A 14,549-nucleotide genomic window follows, 5' to 3' on the forward strand; every position below is an offset into this window, starting at 1 on the left:
GCATGGAGTGTCCCTGCACTCTAATCATCACAGCAGCTTCTTTAAATAATTAATACAGTAATAAAACACATTACTGGACCCATGTTACTCAGTATTAACACACAGGATGAGTGTTCTGAGTCTAACATTGAGAATAAAGAAGAAAATAATCTGCTGTTAAAGTTTAGTCTGAGTCATGATGTATGTTTCTTTGCGACTACATCCCGGCGGTGGTGGCAAAGTCCGCAGGGACTTGGCTTGGTAACAGGAAGGTCACCGGTTCCCCGAAAGACCAAGTGTTACCGAGGTGTCCCTGAGCAAGGCGCCGTTCCCTACACTGCTCCCCGGGATCTGTAGGCTACATATGGCAGCCCACTACTCCTAACACTAGGATGGGTCAAATGCAGAATGTAAATTCCCCCTCTGTGGGACCATTAAGGGTTCCTGCTTCATTCATAATATTTTTAAAATATATTTTCCATTGGAAAACCATTTGCAAATTATACTTAACAGTTTTATTCTGTATGCCTCTCTCATAAGAATCATTAACCATCATACTTAAGTAGCAGTACTACATTGTAAAAAGTCCTGCATTCAAAAGTCTTGGCACAAAATATATTTTAAGTACCAAAAGTAAAAGTACTCATTATGAAAAATGGCCAATTTCAGAATCATATATTAAATGATTGGATTATAAATAATAGTGCATTCTTTTGTTCATCCTTCTACGTTTCAATGTGTAAAGCGTGATTACGTTTGATTGAATTAGTTCACACACTTCCGAGTTGTGGTTTGATAGCATATTCATATTTTTTATTTATATTTTGTAATGGTAATCTAAATCTGCAAAGTAATTTATGCTATTAAAAACATGTAATCTAGTAAAAAGTCAAATAATTTCCTCAAAAATGTAGTGGAGTAAAAGTATAAAGTAGAGCTTCAAATTTGTACTTAAGTATAGTACTCAAGTAAATATAGGTTACATTCGTTACTTTCCAACACAGCTGGAGGAAGGATACACAGTGATGACCACTAGAGGGCAACCTGCATCAAGAAAATGGAAAGAGTAGGTGGATCTCGCCCGGGGTGTATTTCCATGTAGAACCGCCAATGGCTCACACACACTATTTTATGAACATATAGGTTCACCTGCTGGATAAAAAACAGAACCAATGAGCCAAAGAAAGAGAAACCATAAAGCAGATTCAGGCAGTAGGGTAGCTATAGATTCACTCTTAAAGTATTAGCCTACAGAACAGAACAGCTGACAGAGTGTGAACATCGATTTTTTTATCCTGATAACATAATCCCCTTACATGTACCGCTACTCCCCAACCCTGATTGTGAGTGTTCAGCCTCCTGAGCTCACAGTCCATCCATCCATCTTCTCCCGCTTTCCCGTCAGGGTCGCGGAGGTAACAGCTCCAGCACACAGAGCCCCAAACTTCTCTTTTTGAGCTCACAGTTCACCACATATTTCACATCAGTAGTGAGGCTGTGACTGAAAGAGGGGCCTCCGGTGAACAACCCGACTGTCAGATTTACGTCTGTAATAAAGGCTTTTCTCACAATGGAATTCAGTAAATGTCACCGTGGCTATCAACTTTGTATTGCTCCACTGCTGTGATAAAGGTTGGTGGGATAAAGATGTACAAACAAACATTTAGGAAAAGAAAAGAGCTGCTATTACCAGCTCAAAACTTGGAGGTATTGCCCTTCCTCTCTGTTATTTTCACCGTTTGAAGAGCCAAGCCAGAAAGAATTGTGCATTTGTTTAATTAAAGCCCATTCTCTGTTGTGTTTTAGAGGGACATAGAAAAGTGTGTTTGTTCCTGGTCAGGATAACACTTTCTCTAGATATATTTTTACAATTCTAAAGAAAATAAACGTTTTAGTTATATTTGTCTAGTTCAATTCAATGTCAATACATTAACCACAATGAAGAACAAAATACTAATATTTGGTTTAAAATGTAGGCTGTAGCGCCCCTCAGTGGTTGAGAAAAACATTTTACTGGAAGTAAGTCATGAACACACTTTGTTTGACATCTTATTCAGTGGTGTAGTGGGGATTTTTTAAGTGAGGGTACGCTATTTGTGACGTCACCCCCCAACACACACACACACACACACACACACACACACACACACACACACACACACACACACACACACACACACACACACACACACACACTCCCACCCAAAAAGCCATACATATATTCAGCTTCATCACATCCACGTTCTCGTTGTTTTTTTTTTGTCTTGTTTTAAGTCTCAGGTTGATGACGATTATCGAATGTTCATGTTATGTTCATGTCGTAGCCAATATAGGTCACGGACAGATACTGGGGATGTCTTGTGTAGCCTATGTAGGTTGTTCTCACCATTGCCAATATCTCCGGATTTACATTTGAGTTGTAAGCTATTTTTTTAATTTATTTTTTTAGTTGTAGCCTAAGCTATTTTATATTTATTATTTGTTTATATATCACGTCGGGAGAAGTGGGTGGACGGCGTACCCCCGCGTCCAACGCCCACTACACCCCTGATCTTATTCATAACATTTCTCATTGGTTCAATCTCCAAATGAAGTGTTTTATTCATCAACTGAATTATGAACCTGCAGGTGGGCTTGTGGCCTGCCCCGGTCCACTTCAGTTTCCTCCAGGTGTTAGTTTCTTCTGGCATATTTGCATTGTGTTTTCCTGCCCTCTTTATGAGGTACTTGTCCTTAGTAAGTTACAAGCTACAGTAGAGGCAATTCTGCACTCCTAAAAGTTGCAGAAACAGTCAGTAGTATAAGCAATGAAGCTAGGTACGGTGGCCGACAGGTGCAAACGTGCTACCTCGGCCTAACTCATAGGAAACGTGTTGCAGCTTCAGAAATGATGCATACCTGAAAACAGAAATGTGCCAAAACACATGAAGAAACATTCACTAACTTGACAACACATGTACAGTTGGCCATCTGTATAATCCCTGAACATCAACAAGCCCTTGGTCCAAGCTGTGTGCGTCACTTTTTAGTGTCCCCTGGTTTCCCTTATGTTTTGGGCTTCTTGCAGCATTTTGTATTCCCAGAGGTTCGTTTATGCAGAACTTTTAGTAAACACTGCGCATGTTTCGTCAAGTTGGTTGATGTTCCTCCATTTGCACGTGTTTTGGCACATTCAGTTTTTCTTCAAGCGTTTTTGAAACTTTTTGGCAGTTGCAAAGCGTTTGCACCTGTTGGCCACCGTAACCATGTCCTGTGTACAGTGGAAGCAGCTAGAGGAAAGAAAAACAACGTTACTTAAAATATATACTGTAATTTGAATAGGCCTTGGTGTCAAACTTCCCTTTCTTCTTCTTTCTTTCTTTCTTTCTTTCTTTCTTTCTTTCTTTCTTTCTTTCTTTCTTTCTTTCTTTCTTTCTTTCTTCTTCTTTCTTGACATGATCAAGTCCAGACTTCAGACTTCAGATTAATTTCAGTTCTTATAAAACCACAGGAGATCTGGCCACGTTCCAGCAATTTTGGAGTGTCAACAAAGCACTTTGCTCTGTGTCAGAGGACAAGCTAATCATGGGAGACGCTCTCCTCTAATCTTATTTAACTTATTTATTCATGTGTGTTTTTTTGATGTTTTGATGAGAGGAATTGTTGTTTTTTGTTGAATGTCTAAATGATAACGTATAATAAAGTAGTGTTCAAAATTAAAAATAAATCAATTCTTTCTTTCTTTCTTTCTTTCTTTCTTTCTTTCTGGGAAGATAAAGCCTTTGTCAATGCTTTCTTCAAAGCCACCAGTTAGTTAGTTGGCGGAACAAAATCCTTTCTGATGCACTGCGGCCTGGATCGGTTAGTTTGTAAAATGTTTAATTTTGGCAAATCCTGATTAACCAAATGTACACAATTACAGGAACAAGCTGTATGATGGAGACAGAAGAAGTCCTTCAACTTTGGTGTTCTGTGAAGAAAACATAGATAACGACTCCAGTTCCTGGACAGAACGGTCTGTCTGACGGCAAGGTAAAATAATGGAAATAATCTAAATAGAGCAACAATCTAAATCACATTGATTAATTATAAAGATTATATTTTGCTGCCTGCCCTCACCCACTGGAGGACAAACGATCGTCTTGTTTGGTCACTGATCCGCCAAACTTTGCAGATAAATCTTCTGATACACTGACTTAAAATGTCTCATAGAACTCCTCAAGCTTCATTTTATCAAAATAAACAACTGTATCGTAAAACGTTGCCTTTATGATGAGAGCCATGGATTATTTCTATCCGACAGAAGATTTTTTATTTTGTTTCCATGTTATGTGGCCGTGTGGAAATCAGAGTGAGAGCTGCATACAGTGCAGATCAGGGAGCAATAACTCGGGGGTCTTGGGGGAAATGAAAGCGCTGGGTGGTGCATATTGGCTTTTAATATTTGTAGTTATAAAAATATTGTTTTTGGCCAAAGTCTCAGGTCGGCTATTTGCTGAGCACAGAGGACCATACCGTCATGTATACCTGAGGATTTAGGAATATAATCCCCTTAAACCTTCAATGAATACCTCATAAAAACTGGTAATAAAGGTCAGGAGGTCAGGTTATTGCATAGTAATATCGTTACATAAACTACTAGGAAATTACCTCATAAATCTGTCAATGCAGATAGGTTTCATCTTTTTTTAACAACCTGATTTCTGAATGTGCTGCATGGCTGTTTGTCAACTACTTCAGAGTGTGATTGTGTTGAGGTAAGACAATTTAAAGATACCCCCCCCCCCCCCCCCCCACCTGAATGTGAGTACTGTACTTAAGTACATTTTTGAGATACTTTACTTGAGTATTTCCATTTTATGCTACATTACTACAATGCAGAGGTAACTCCACTACATGTATTTAATCCCTTTAGTTACTTTACAGATTTGGATTAATGATGAAATATAATCAGCCCTTAAATCAGACTTTAGTTCACCTGGAGTAAATCAGCAGCTACCCTGCAGTATACAGAGTCATTCAAACTAGCTGCACCTTTACCAGCTCTGAGAACACTTTAATGATCAATCATTATAAAACATATCAGAGATATTATTCTGAAATGGACCAATCAAACAATGACTACTTTTACTGTCGCTACTTTGAGTACATTTAGATGAGAATACTTTCTACTTTTACTGGAGGAACATTTTGAACGCAGGACTTTTACTGTAACAGAGTATTCCTACACTCTGGTACTTCTACTTTACTCAAGAACAAGATCTGAGTACTCCTTCCACCTCTGTTAGTATTAGAATTAGCCAAATTTTTCTCACGGAATTCTATTCAATTAACTTCTTTCCCGGAGTTCATTCCAGTTCCCCCCTGCTGGTTATTCAAAATATTGCAGCTTAAAATCACTTTGACTTCCCTTTTCAAATCAGTTGGTTGCTTTTTCTACTAAACAACAATATGGCAGACATGATGAGAAAGTGATCAAGGTAGGAACATGGGCTTGGTGCCCACTGCAATAACACTTTACAATAATTCCCCCCTGGCTGGCAGACAACTCACTGCTCCATAGCCTCTCTACCTTGACATTTGTATATTTGTATATTTCTCATTTTTACTCATTTTTATTTTTAGTTCTAATCATTTGTTATGCTTCTGCTTTTTGTATTTCACTGTTCCAATGAAAAAATGGCCCAGTTTGGGATTAATAAAGTATTTCTGATTCTGATTCTGATAAGCATTCACATTAAAGTTATTGGCTACCTGTGTGGATGACAGCAGATAATTGAGCTTCAGCAACTGTGATTAACTCTAACCCTAGTAATGATTAAGTTTAAATGTTTACAAATCCGCTTCCTTACAAATGTTTGGATTCATGGGGTTTTGTTGTAGCTTGTATTGGCCGTTGAGCCCTGAAAGGAAATATCTGTCAATCATAAAACAATAACCTTTTCCTAAAATGTTAGTGCTTGGAAAAAAAACATGATTCAGAGTATTCTGAAAGTTCATTTGTCAGTAATTTCCACTGATGTCTGTGTCCTTTTGGTGAGTCACACTGTTTCAGAAAACGGAGTTGAGAAGAAAAAAATGTCTTTGCTCTGAAGATTTCATTGTTCTAAAGGAAGTTGTTTAAACATATCCATGAGCATAGACATCCAAGGGAGTGCAAGTACAGTAGCAAAGAGGGATTTAATATGAAACACAGTTATCAAGATGCTGAGCAGATGGTTGATTTGAGGTGGTAGAAAGTCAGAGTTGTATCACCCTGGAAGTTCCACGCAACCTCTGCTGCCCTCATTACGTCTAAGCACTGAGATTAAAGGGGCCCTATTATGCTTTTGGGTTCCCCCTCTCCTGTAGTGTGTTTTATAGGTTTTGGCGCATGTAAATGGTCTTCAAAGGTTAAAATCCACGTGTTCCCTCCAGAGGGAGTTTCTCTCCAACACACTAATAGCCCTTAATTCCATAACATAATGACATCACTTGGTAACTCACACTTTTATTGGTTTACATGGTAGGCTAAGGGGCGGGAGATGTTTAAGCTGTTGACCAATCACAACAGAGCTGGCCAGCTAACCAATCAGAGCAGACTAGGCTCTGGTTTCAGACGGGGTGAAAAGAGGTGCTGCAGCACAGGCAGTATAAGAAAAATAAAGAACTTTTCAACAATGAAACATGGAGATGTCTCCAAGCAAAGTAAATCGTTTTTTGAAATAGCTGCCATCATGCTCACAGGGTCCGGTTGACTGATCACTCCGACACCCTCAGGTCAGCACTGCTAAGTTTTTTTTGCTTCTGATGTAACCTGAAGGCCTCATGGGCCGCTGCTGTTTATATTTTCTCCATTTCCACTGACAGAGTTTTAATATCTCCTCTCCTTGGCCAGCCCGCTTTGGTTGCTGCTGGTATTGATGACAAAGCAAATTAAAAGCGAAAGTCTAAAGGGGAAATGAAGGATAAGGGGTTTATCTGGATTAAGACAAACGATTCTCCGGTCCTGGCAGCACTGTGTGTTCTCCAAACTTTTGCTTCTGGGGTTTAACCTTAACCCAGACAGTAGGGATTTAATGAACAATGGCCACTGCCATTAGCAAAGCCATCCCCAATAAGTGTAACATGTGTAATCAATGTTATAAAGTGGCATTAAAGGCTTTCCTTTTCTGTTAAGGCAGCAATTAGTGTCTAGGTTACTGATTGATCAGTCGCTCCAGCGTGCACAGTGGAAGGTATATATCGATACGTAGTGACCGGACCTTCTCCAGAGGACTGAGTCCCATTCTTCGTCTATCTGAACAGTTGTGCGAGCAGCTCGATAGCTCATTTGGTCCTTAATAGAGACAAACTGGTGTGGATAGTGCAAGGGAGAGGGAGATGCTGCTTTTGGCAGACAGGAGGAGTGAAAAAGTGGAGGGATATGGCTCCAGGTTCCCTACCCCCACCCCCGTAATTGATTACATTCATCACAGCATTTCCCAGCACCTTACTGTACTGTATGTAACAGCTGTACACCTGTCAGCCTTTAAATGAAGACATATTAGTTGGCAGGGATTAAGAAAAAAACACTGTCCGAACTCTTCCATCTCCATTCATGTTCAACTTGTGACTGACCTCATCACATTATTTATAAAACTGTCTGAACAGCTAGATTATTCTTTCGCATAATCATATTGTTTCATATTATTCAAAAATGTCCACAGTCTATAGTACATTCTGATTGATAAATATTATATTTTATTACTGGCAGCTGTTCCTTTATCAATCTGTAAATAATTGTACAATTTATACTTTTTACTTTATAAGATACACCTTGCTAGTACCGGGTTGGACCCCCTTTTGTCTTCAGAACTGCCTTAATTCTTCGTGGCACAGACTCAACGAGGTGCTGGAAACATTCCTCAGAGATCTTTTCCCGTTCTGATGCTCTGTTTGGACTTCACCAGGTCGTCTTGACCATGTCTACATGCTTAAAAGCATTGAGTTGCTGCCATGTGATTGGTGGATTAGATATTTACATTAAAGAGCAGTTGAACAGCACCTAATAAAGTGGCCGGTGAGTGTATACTTCCACCTTTAAAATGATCACCTGGCCACTATCTCACAACTGTTTCTGGTACTGGATGTGTATTTTGTAAATTGTGTTACTTCTACTTTTATCTTCAATATGTTATGCATGCTTCTTAATTAACATTAAGCTATCCTTGGCTCCTAAATTGCTGTAAACATTTTAATTTCCCCTCTGTGGGACGAATACAGGTATTCTGATGCAGATTCTGAAACTTGATCTATAGTATATTCGATTTCTTCTTTGGCACTTTTAACTGCATTTTTAAAATATTCATTTCTTTATTAAGGAGTGAAGATTCAACAGACAGTTACATTTTTATTTGACATTTCCTGGTTTTGCATTCTTTTATAACTCACATTACATGAAGTTGCACTAATACCCCTCTTTTGTTTAATACAAGCAAAAACTGGAAAATTGGTCACAGCATGGTATCCCTTACACATCGCGATAAATTTGACATCATAAACAAAACATAACGTCACAGAGAAGAAATACACAATAAATGAATCAGACAGAAAGTAATAAAAAAACTCAAAACTTAAGGTGGGAACAGACAGACTAAGTCAGGGGGAAGAACTTTTAGATAATTAAAATATGTTAGAAAGGGCCGCCATTTCCCGTAAAACATCTCTGAGTTTCCTTTTAGTTTGTACCTGATCTTTTCCAATTTAAGGAAGTTCATAACACCATGCAGCCATTAAGAGACGGATGGGACTCTTACAGATTTCCACATTTTGTTGTACTTGTACTCTGTGCGATGACAATAAAGTTGAATCTAATCTCGTGTGTGTGTGTGTGTGTGTGTGTGTGTGTGTGTGTGTGTGTGTGTGTGTGTGTGTGTGTGTGTGTGTGTGTGTGTGTGTGTGTGTGTGTGTGTGTGTGTGTGTGTGTGTGTGTGTGTGTGTGTGTGTGTGTGTGTGTGTGTGTGTGTGTGTGTTAAAGGTGGTGGTGTGTGGCAGCTGCAGTTTAATAAGAGCACCATTAGCGCTACCTCTGTTGTGTGAGCAGCTTTCACACGCTAATGTCATGACTCATTAAGGCAGCAGGTCTGAATGAGGTGAGTGTGGTCTGGGACAAAGGTTTATGGATGATGGGAACATGTCACAAGGGGGCTCTTTTTCCAAGATCTCATTACCACTATGCCCAGGCCAACACCTCATTGTACAGTCCAACAGCAAAGGAACAGAAAAGCTGGAGATTGGCTGGTCTGTGTAAACGGGATCTATAATTAGAAGAGGATGACAGTGATTGTGTGAGACATGTAAACATCCAGACAAACAGAGGAGGCCACAAATAAAAGAATCATTTCGAGACATTGACTGCACGGCCATTCAGATCCGTTAATAACCTCATGTCATAGATTTAGTTGTGATATTGGAGGTGAATCAGGATTAGATTGGAACCTGGCTTCCTTTCAGCCTCCTGTGCCGCAACTAAAGCTGTTAATTATCAGAGTTTTGCTGTGAATGACTTGCATTGTTAAAATGTGCCTGTATGGAAACCACCCCGACATCAGCTCAAATTTACATTGATATGCATAATGATAATAATGAACCCCTTCAGCTGCAAAATTGGAATAACATCGGGTTTGGTGTTACCAATGGAAGTCCTAATACACAGAGTTTAACATTATAATGAAATTAAAAGTTTATAGGTGACAAATAAGTAAAGAAGAGGGAAGGGTTTCCTTCTCAGATTAAAAAAATGTATTGCCTTTAAAGCTTTGATTATCACTGGATTGCGCTGAAGCTCAAAAGCAGAAAGCTGCTTGTTTTTGTTGCTCGAAAATTTAAACTTAAAGACTCATATCTTAATCTTAATACACATAATAAAGCATTTGTAGGTTTAAGGAGTAATCAGAGGTGGACGAAGTACTCAGATCTTGAACTTAAGCAAAAGTAGAAGTACCAGAGTGTAGGAATACTCTGTTACAGTAAAAGTCCTGCATTCAAAATGTTCCTCCAGTAAAAGTAGAAAGTATTTTCATCTAAATGTTCTTAAAGTAGCGACAGTAAAAGCAGTCATTGTTTGATTGGTCCATTTCAGAATAATATCTCTGATATGTTTTATAATGATTGATCATTAAAGTGTTCTCAGAGCTGGTAAAGGTGCAGCTAGTTTGAATGACTCTGTATACTGCAGCCTTTCCGAGAACCAGCACCTTATCGTGGTGGAGAGGTTTGTGTGCCCCGATGAACCTGGGGGCTGTGTTGTCTGGAACCTTGTGTTCCTGGTAGGGTCTCCCATGGCAAATTGGTCTCAGGTAAGGGGCCAGACTAAGATTGGTTCAAAAAGACTCCATGAATAACACAATTGGAAGCGAGGATACCCGGCCCGGAGGAAGCCCGGGGTCCCCTTCTGGAGCCAGGCCCAGAAGGAGGACTCGTCAGCGAGCGTCTGGTGGCCGGGCTTGCCACGGAGCCCGGCCGGGCACAGCCCGAAAAAGCAACGTGGGCAACACCTCCACTTCCCCGTCCCGTGGGCCTACCACCTACGGGAAACAACGATGGGGTCGGGTGCGCTGCCAGAAGGGTGGCAGTGAAAGCAGAGGGTCTCGACGGACCAGACTCAGGCGACAGAAGCTGGCTTTGGGGACGTGGAATGTCACCTCTCTGGGGGGGAAGGAGCCGGAGATTGTGCGGGAGGTGGAGCGTTACCAGTTGGATCTGGTGGGGCTCACCTCTACGCACAGCGTCGGCTCTGGAACCTTACTTCTGGATAAGGGTTGGACTCTATTCATTATCCGGAATTGCCCAAGGTGTGAGGCGCCGAGCGGGTGTGGGGATACTCACAAGCCCCCGGTTGAGTGCCGCTTTGTTGGAGTTTACCCCAGTGGACGAGAGGGTCGCCTCCCTACGCCTGCGGGTCATGGGGGGGAAAACGCTGACTGTTGTGTGTGCTTATGCACCAAACAGCAGTTCAGAGTATTCAGCCTTCTTGGAGACCCTGAAAGAAGTCCTGTATGGGGCTCCTGAAGGAGACTCCTTAGTCTTGCTGGGAGACTTCAACGCACACGTGGGCAATGATGGAGACACTTGGAGGGGCGTGATTGGGAGGAACGGCCCCCCTGATCTGAACCAGAGTGGTGGTTTGTAACTGGACTTCTGTGTTAGTCATGGATTGGCCATAACAAACACCATGTTCGAACATAAGAATGCTCATAAGTGTACGTGGTACCAGAGCACCCTAGGCAGAAGGTCCATGATCGATCTGTTATCGTATCATCGGACCTGAGGCCGCATGTCTTGGACACTCGGGTGAAGAGAGGGGCGGAGTTGTCAACTGATCACCATCTGGTGGTGAGTTGGGTCGAGTGGCGGGGGAAGCCTCTGGACAGACCTGGTAAGCCCAAATGTGTAGTGCGGGTGAACTGGGAACGTCTGGAGGAGTCCCATGTCCAGGAGGCCTTCAACTCACACCTCCGGCGGAGCTTTTCAGGCATCCCTGTGGAGGCTGGGGACATTGAACCAGAGTGGGCGGTGTTCAAAGCCTCTATTGCCGAAGCTGCGGCAGGGAGCAGTGGTCTCAAGGTCTTAGGTGCCTCAAGGGGCGGTAACCCTCGAACCTCGTGGTGGACACCGGTGGTCAGGGAAGCCGTCCGACTGAAGAAGGAGGCCTTCCGGGATATGTTATCCCTGGGTACTCCTGACGCAGTTGCAAGGTATCGACAGGCCCGAAGGGCAGCAGCCTCAGCCATGGCCGAGGCAAAGCAGCGGGTGTGGGAGAAGTTCGGAGAAGCCATGGAGAAGGACTTTCGGTCGGCACCAAAGTTGTTCTGGAAAACCGACACCTCAGGAGGGGGAAGCAGGGTACCATCCAAGCTGTGTACAGTAAGGATGGGGCGCTGTTGACCTCAACTGATAGTGTGTTAGGGCGGTGGAAGGAACACTTTGAGGAACTCCTGAATCCGACAACTCCGCACTCTATGTTAGAGGCAGAGCTGGAGTATGAAGGGGGATCAACTCCAATCTCACGGGGGGAGGTCACTGAGGTAGTTAAACAGCTCCACAGTGGCAAAGCCCCGGGGGTGGATGAGATCCGCCCAGAAATGCTGAAGGCTCTGGGTGTTGAGGGACTGTCATGGTTGACACGTCTCATCAACATTGCGTGGAAGTCGGAAACAGTACCGAAGGAGTGGCAGACCGGGGTGGTGGTTCCTCTCTTTAAAAAGGGGGATCAGAGGGTGTGTGCCAATTACAGAGGCATTACATTACTCAGCCTCCCCGGGAAAGTTTACTCTAAGGTGCTGGAAAGGAGGGTCCGGCCGATTGTCAAACCTCAGATTGAAGAGGAACAATGAGGTTTTCGTCCTGGTCGTTAGGGATGGGAATCGAGAACCGGTTCCTGTGTTTCAATTCCATGGAACCGTTTGGCAGCTCGTTAAACGATTCTCTTATAGATTCCAGACCGCACGGTTTATGTAACGTTATTTACGCAGCAAGGTACACACGAATTATTCAGTAAGCCCGGCTTGACGTGGCGTAGTTGCATGGTTACGCAGGTGACGCTCGTGATACTTTTTACAAGTCTGAAATGGCACCCCTAAGGTTAAAACGGTCCAAAGTGTGGCTTCATTTCACATTACATAAGGATGGCAACAGGGCGTTTTGCAACCACTGCAAATTGTTGATAACATCGGCGGGAGGGAATACTTCAAATATGCATAAACATCTGCGCACACAACACGGGATAAACTTTAACGAGTGTCGCGTTTTTGATGCCCTTCGGAGTGACAGCAGCCAAGCTTCTACGACCACCGTGACCTTGGGGGCTAACACCGAAGGCAACTCTGGTGGTAAGTAGCTATCCCACTGACTAATCCTTAATGTGATTCCTAGTAAATTATGTACCACGCCATTTCTGGAAATAAACCCATTTCCTACCTCTCCTTGGGGTAATTAAGGGAGTTTATGTTTCTGGTTAATCAAGCCGTTCCTTGCTAGCATGTTTAATTAGCTTACTTGATGGCAAGGCATCCGTAGTTCTAGGGAAGAATTCTAGCTGTTGCTATGTAGCTAATGAAACATGCTAGTAAGTTGCGCCGCCGATTCAGGGAGCCAGAGAAAGGTGACGCTCATTTATTTAAATCAAAGGGAGGTGGGAAATTAGTTTATTTCCCGAAATTGTACAGTATTGCTTTTTCATCAAACGAATGCCTTCTTCGTTAGATTTAGAACAAGATGATGACCGGGACGAGACGGGTAGTCTGGCTGACTCAGAGGCTAGCAGCACTTGCTCCCGTTTACCTCTGGCTTCTATTTTCGTCGAGGCAGGCAGAAATAAAATGTCCCAGGCAAAGGTAGAAGAATGTCACCGGGCAGTTACCAAATTTGTTGTTAAGGGTTTGCACCCATTTTCTACAGTAGACGCCCCTGAATTTCGGTAGGTGAATGTGAGGTTGTTGTCAGATTATCAAATGTCAGATTAGAATAGAATAGAATAGAATATTTTCCTCCTCATTAAACAGATGTTTACACTCATTCATTTTCATATGTTTTCTAGGGAGATGACAAAGGTTCTCAATCCAAAATACAAAGCCCCCAGCAGGGAAAGCTTAACCAACCACTTAATCCCTGCTTGGTATGGTGTGGAAAAGGGAAATGTGATCTCTGAACTGAAAACAGTGTCAAAGGCAGCTATCACGGCTGATGGGTGGACAAGCTTTTGTCAGGATCATTATCTCACGGTTACTCTGCACTACGTGAGCAATGGCCAGGTAAAGCAAAAGGTCCTAAAAACCAAAGCCGTGTACCAATCTCAGCTGTAGCAGAGGAGATTGATTACATTTTAGAAGAATATGGTGTACGGGAAAAGGTTGTGGCAGCAACTGTAGACAATGCAGCGAACATGGATGTAGCCATCAAACAGCTGCAAATTGTCAAATTTCCATGCTTCGCTCATACGCTGAACCTGGGAGCGCAAAAGCTGTACAACTGCACTGCCATATCCAATTGGGCAGCACGAGTTCGAGCAGTTGTTGTCTGGATGAAGAGGTCCCACATGGCAAAAGTTGTTCTTAAAGAGAAACAAGACTTGCTCAGTAAGATACTCTCCTTACAGTACATTGCAAGCATTATACTATATGTACATGAAAATATACATGTATAGGTATGTGTATGTAAATTATTAGATAATAAATATTTACATTGTGTTGTGTATATGTGAACCCTCAGAGCTGCCCAAGCACATGCTCCTCCTGGATGTAAGGACCAGATGGAATTCCCTCTATTTGATGATGGAGAGATTCACCGAGCAGTTCCCTGCTATCCAGGCTGCAGCCATAGATCCACGCATAAGAAGGCCCATGGAGAAGGAAAGGTGATATATATTTTAAATGATAATATGACTTAAACTTTTTTTAAACTTTGACTGGTTTTGTTTTTGTTTATTTGTGCTACATACATCTTTTTCTGTTTTTATTTACATTGTAGGTTGGACAGAATAGGCAATGAGGACTTAAGGAAAGCAGAGGAGTTTGTGCATCTCATGCGGAAGCATTACACCTCCACACTGGCCGTCTCCAGCGACAAAAGTG

At 42.2% G+C, this 14,549-nt stretch overlaps 1 long non-coding RNA gene across 1 annotated transcript; it reads left to right on the plus strand.

Moving 5' to 3' along the window:
* The first annotated feature begins 12,527 nt into the window (after positions 1-12,527).
* Positions 12,528-14,462, plus strand: LOC134858459 (uncharacterized). The gene is made up of 4 exons (XR_010164964.1): positions 12,528-12,809; positions 13,183-13,730; positions 14,188-14,332; positions 14,446-14,462. It is a non-coding gene; the product is annotated as an uncharacterized LOC134858459 (long non-coding RNA).
* Positions 14,463-14,549: the final 87 nt, after the last annotated feature.

The sequence above is a fragment of the Eleginops maclovinus genome, chromosome 22, assembly GCF_036324505.1.
Source record: "Eleginops maclovinus isolate JMC-PN-2008 ecotype Puerto Natales chromosome 22, JC_Emac_rtc_rv5, whole genome shotgun sequence".
In the NCBI taxonomy this organism is placed as follows: Eukaryota; Metazoa; Chordata; class Actinopteri; order Perciformes; family Eleginopidae; genus Eleginops; species Eleginops maclovinus.